The sequence below is a fragment of the Taudactylus pleione genome, unplaced genomic scaffold (assembly GCF_031769625.1).
Source record: "Taudactylus pleione unplaced genomic scaffold, aTauple2 ptg000710l, whole genome shotgun sequence".
NCBI classification, from domain to species: Eukaryota; Metazoa; Chordata; class Amphibia; order Anura; family Myobatrachidae; genus Taudactylus; species Taudactylus pleione.
Genome location: NW_028285112.1, coordinates 3,396,517 through 3,402,901, shown reverse-complemented (window position 1 = coordinate 3,402,901; position 6,385 = coordinate 3,396,517).

The window sequence follows — 6,385 nt, the reverse complement described above, 5'->3', positions numbered from 1 at the left end:
CCATGGACCAGAACCTCTGTACCTCCACACAGGACCACATACAATGCATTACATCCGCATTGGATTGTTTACATGTCAGTAGAAACGCCTGTAAGGAATCTTAGTTTGGGGGTGAAATAAGCATGATGCAATATTTTATAGTGCATTTCAGCGTAGGATGCAGAGATTAGTTGTTTGTTAATTCTGACAAAAAATTGAAAAATAGTGGGCAAAGATATAGTAGGAAACGTAGAGCACCATTTGGCGACTCCTGCTGTTTCTACATCTAAATTTATTACACGGTGTACATAAGTGTAAAGCATGCAGGTGGAAAACTACATAGTAGGGCAAGGAGACAGCAGATCATCCAAACCGCTATTCTCAGATGAGGTGGAGAGTCGAGGAACTAAAGCGGTGACCTAGCTATGTACTTGGAAGTAGACAAATATTGGGATTTGAAGGCGAGGGAATCTTTCCTGCAATTGGTCATGAGAATAAATAGTCATGGTGGACGGGTTCAATAATTGATATATGTAACGAAGTCCCTGTAAACTCCAGGTATTGAAAACCTGTGATAAAAAGCCAGCAGTAAAGCCAGGGTTGTGACCAATGGAGAAAAATAAGGAAACACTAGGAGATACCTTCATTTGCACTCTGGCGTGTCACCAAGCCAGGCATGTAGTATGGAATAGTAAATTTTGTGTTAAATGAGGTGGAAAAGATGAAGGATGTGTATGTAATAAACCAATGGGACATCAGTGCTAAACAATTGCTCCAAGAGTGTGTCAGCAAATCTACTTATGTCTTTGATCCAGTCAATTGCATACCGATAATTTGCTGTAATGGAATAAGATTGTAGGCAAGGGAGGTTGACACCTCCTAAGGTGGGTGGTTGGCTAAGCTTGAATAATGAGATCCTGGGTTTTTTATCTGCCCAAATGAACCTGCTGACAACTCTATTTATCAGTTTTAAATCAGATTCCAAGGAGTAGAGGAAGCATCTAAAAGATATATAAAAACCTAGGAAAGGATATAATTTTGATTAGCTGACATCTACCAAGGTATGAAAGTGGTACAATGCATCATACAACCTCTTATTATTCAGGTAGAGCTCTCATGTCTCCTTGGCATCAGTCTGCAGCATAGTGGCATATAACTGTGACAAAACTTTATTCAAGGTAAAAAGGCGTGAATTAAGCTGGCAGTGTTTATGAGAAACAGGCTAGAATGTGTCCTCTCAACACTGGTTTAGATGCGGGCCAAAACAAGGAAATAATCATCAACACCAGAAATATCATCATTAGCATAGTTGAGGAATTGTTGTGCCATGTGTTGTTTGAAATCCGGAGAAGTGAGTAAATATGAGGGGAATCTCCAATTAAAGGAAGAAACCTTGGGTGCAGATAATTGTAATAAAAACCATGAAGGAGCATGGTCAGAAATGACTATGTTTTCAATATGTGAAGTTTGGATACTGGTGAGTAAAGATTTATAGGCAAACTAAAAATCTAATCGAGCTGAGGAATGATGAAGATGTGAGTAAAATGTATAGTCACGTGCAAGGGGATGTAGGTGTCTCCACGGGTCAACTATAGTGAGGGAGTCAATTAGTCACTGCAATGTTGGAGATGTGCTGCCTCACCACTCACCAGGTGCTCCGGATCTATCCAGACTGGGAGAAAGAGTGGTGTTAAAGAATCCTCCTAAGATAAAGATGCCTTCCGCCCAATCCCGAAGTCGAGTGCAAATGTCAGAAAAGAATGCATTGTTGGGACCTGTGGGAGCATACAAAGTGGCAAGAGTAAATAGTTCACCTTCTAAACTCAGTTAAAGACATAAAACTCTACCCTCAATATCCAATATGGAGTCTAAATAATTAAAATTACTACTGTAGAAAAACACACAAAACACTTGACCTGCAATAATGATTGAAATCTAATAAATATGAGGCAGCCTTACACATTTGAAACTTTTTTAAGAACCAAAGAATGAGGCCCAGTGGGCCCATTTAAACACTTTGAGATGTAGAAGCATCGCGCCGAGGAGAAAAAAAAGTAAGGGAAAGGGAAAAAAATAAGATGGTGGGGGGAGGGTGAAAAAGAAAAAAGGAGAAAAGTAATAAACCAGTGTTTAACCTGAGACATACCTATCAAGTGGTGAGAAAAATAACAAACCATATACTAGATATGAAATGCACACATCTGAGAGTGAATTCTCCATACTTATAATACAAAATTTATATAGTAAACCGGATACAACTTCTAAGTCAATGGCATCAGTAGGAGGAATAGTAGAACCAGATAGAGAGTCCAGGAAGACCTTCACAGGCATTGGAGAATCAAAGTAGTGCTGTTTGCCGTCGTGCAAGATTTTCAATTTCGCAGGATACTTTAATGCAAATAACGCCTTGCAGATAGCGAAAACTCTCTTCTCATCGCCACTTGGTATGAGAAGTCTTGGAACAACAACAATTTATGTCCTTAATACTTAAGTCCCTCAGACTTGTGGTAGGCATCCAGAATGCGGTTCTTGTCCAGGGAGTTCAGCACCTTCATTATGATGGGACGAGGTCGACGCTGGTCAGAGGAGCAGTCTGGGCCTATGTGGTGAACTCTCTCGATGATGAGAATGTCAGAGGAGAAGAACCAATTGAGCTCAGAGGGCAACCAATGAGAGACCAAGTCCAGGTGATCTTTTTGTTTTACAGATTCCGGTAAGCCTATAAGGCACAGGTTGTTACAGTGATTTCGGTTTTCCAAGTCTTGTCATTTATCTTGTATAGCAGAAATTGCTGATTCTTGTGTTTGGATTACGTTGGAGATATGTTGTTCTGCCTCCGTGAAGCATTGGGCCCGCCCACTGGAAGTCCTGCAACATCTTGTTAAAAAGATCAAGGGGTAAGAAAGGACAATCTTTAAGAAAACATCACCTCTATGTAGGGAAAGATACTGCCAAAAAAACGTAATACCACATGCAATAGCCAGGAAAGGCTCAGTATGTGGCCTTTTTTTTGTGCAAGTGGTGGTCCTGCTACTACTCCTTTTTGCACTAAATGCCTATTGTGAAAACCAGACCCATTCACAGTCAAGCATCTTCTGTAATCTTATATGCATCACCTTCTCACTCTAAGTCTAGATGTGTCACCTCTAAAACAGGCAAATCAGTGCACAAAAAGAACACCAAGCTGAAGAACAAACTGTTCACAGATTCTTAAGGAGAGTCAAAGGGGTATATTACTAAAGTGAAAGTCTTTAGCAGTGGAGATGTTGCCCATAGCAACCAATCAGATTCTACTTAACATTTAACTTGCACCTTCAAGAAGATAATAGCTAGCATCTGATTTAACGCATTGTTAACCCATTCATTTAATAGGTGTTAACACAAGTATCATGAGAAAAAAGGAGCATAATTGAATAGTTTTAGGCTATAAAACCCTAGACTACTTCCCTTTTTCTCCCCCGATAATTTATTGGGGCTAATTGAATTCCCCCTATAGTGCTTAAAGAGATTAAAAAAATGGGCATTAAAAAAAGACTATATATAGTAGTATTAATCAATTGAATATATAATGTCCTTAGATAATTAAAGTAAAAATTATTTATTAGAAAATCTGCTCAATGTGAATGATGTCAGTATGACAGTTGAAATAATTAATCTTCTTAAGGGGTAAAATATATTTTAGAGTGGATTTAATATCCAAATGTACAAGCTCTTCTAACAGTGTAAGAGTCTCTGTTCCGGATAATAGCTGTCCCAATTGAGGTATAGCAGAAGCAGCTTATATTAGAATGGCAATTGTAGTTCAGAGTCACTATTTGGTAATATATTACCTATGATGGATTACTTAAGATGCATGGTCATACACCCACCAATATGGGCTGCAGATAAATAGATCTCTCAATTGCCTTCTAACCTCTGTAGCACCTCATAAAGATTTGGGTGTCCAATTTGTCTGCTGGTTGTGTTTCTAATGCGGTGAATGCACAGGTGTATTGAACACATCTCAGCATTTTGTATCTACAGTTATTTGGACACTTTTCATGAATAGATGAAGGCAAAGTAATTGGGTCATCAGGTTCAAAAAGTCCACAGTGGTGGACAAAACATGTTTTTGCCCTTAATGTTCACTGAGTCCAGATTGTAACAACTATTGGCTATATTGTAGTTGATTCAACCGCCCATCTTGCTCTTTTAAAAGATGCTGCACTGTAAAGACATTGGACTTTCAACCAAAACATCTGACAGTGGGCCAGTTCTGTAGATACTTATTCCTAATGACAGCACCACAAAAATTGAATAGAGATTTTTTCTAGGAGAATGTTTAGGCATAAGATATAGATGCTAGTAAATTGATGCATTTAGTGTGTATATTTACAGTATACATGTATACACTGTGTATATATATTTATATGTATATACAGTCAGGTGCATAAATATTGGGACATAAATATTGGGACATTGATAGAATTTTCATATTTTGGCCTCTATTCACCACCACAATGGCTTTCAAATGAAACAAACAAGATGTGCTGTAACTGCAGATTTTCAGATTTAATTTGAGGGTAATTACATCCAAATCAGGTGAACGGTGTAGGAATTACAACGGTTTCTATATCTGCCTCCCACTTTTTAAGGAGCCAAAAGTAATGGGACTATCAACTCAAAAGCTATTTCAGGGACAGGTGTGGGCTATTCCCTCATTATTTAATTATCAATTAAGCAGGTAAAAGGTCTGGAGTTGATTCTAGGTGTGACATTTGCATTTGGAATCAGTTGCTGTCGACTCTCAATATGAGATCCCAAGAGCTGTCACTATCAGTGAAGCAAGCCATCATTAGGCTGAAAAATCAAAACAAATCCATCAGAGAGATAGCAAAAACATTAGGTGTGGCCAAATCAATTGTTTGGAACATTCTTAAAAAGAAAGAAAGCACCGGAGAGCTCAGCAACACCAAAAGACCCGGAAGACCACAGAAAACAACTGTGGTGGATGACAATAGAATTATTTCCCTGGTGAAGAAAAACCCCTTCACAACAGTTGGCCAAATTAAGAACACTCTCCAGGAGGTAGGTGTATATGTTTCAAAGTCAACAATCAAGAGAAGACTTCACAAGAGTGAATATAGAGGGTTCACCACAAAATGTAAACCATTGGTGAGCCACAAAAACAGAAAGACCAGATTAGAGTTTGCCAAACAACATCTAAAAAAGCCATTACAGTTCCGGAACAACATCCTATGGACAGATAAGACAAAGATCAACTTGTACCAGAGTGATGGGAAGAGAAGAGAAGGAAAGGAACTGCTCATGATCCAAAACATACCACCTCATCAGTGAAGCATGGTGGTGGTAGTGTCATGGCGTGGGCATGTATGGCTGCCAATGGAACTGGCTCCCTTGTATTTATTGATGATGTGACTGCTGACAAAAGCAGCAGAATGAATTCTGAAGTGTTTTGGCCAATATTATATGCTTAAATTCAGTCAAATGCTTCAGAACTCATTGGACGGCGCTTCACAGTGCAGATGGACAATGACCCGAAGCATACTGCAAAAGCAACCAAAGAGTTTTTTAAGGCTAAAAAGTGGAATGTTATGCAATGGCCAAGTCAATCCCCTGACCTGAAACCGATTGAGCATGCATTTCACTTGATGAAGACAAAACTGAAGCGAAAATGCCCCAAGAACAAGCAGGAACTGAAGACATTTGCAGTAGAGGCCTGGCAGAGCATCACCAGGGATGAAACCCAGCGTCTGGTGACGTCTATGCATTCCAGACTTCAGGCTGTAATTGCCTGTAAAGGATTTGCAACAAAGTATTAAAAAGTGAAAGTTAGATTTAGGATTGTTTAGTTTGTCCCATTACTTTTGGCCCCTTAAAAAGTGGGAGGCACATATAGAAACCGTGGTAATTCCTACACCGTTCACCTGATTTGGATGTAATTACCCTCAAATTCAATCTGAAAGTCTGCAGTTAAATCACATCTTGTTTGTTTCATTTCAAAGCCATTGTGGTGGTGAATAGAGGCCAAAATATGAATATTCTGTCAATGTCCCAATATTTATGGACCTGACTGTATATGTGTGTGTGTGTTATATTTAAAACCTAAACCCAGGCTTTAACCAGGCTCAGAACCCTGGACACAGAACACAGCTTGAAGCTAGGGTTTCAGTACTTGCCACTTTTCACACCTGGGTGGTGGTCCCGGGTTATAGCCAGGTTGTCACCCCTCACACCAGACTCAGTTCTTCCAGTGATCCGGGTCTTCCGTCTAACAGTGGATGCTTGAAGATGATCTTCAAGCACTACTGTGCCCACCAATGAAGTATTTTTATACTTTTTAGACAGGGTCATCAAGACCCAGGTTATGCCTTTTAAGACATAAGCCAGGCCACTGACTTGGGTT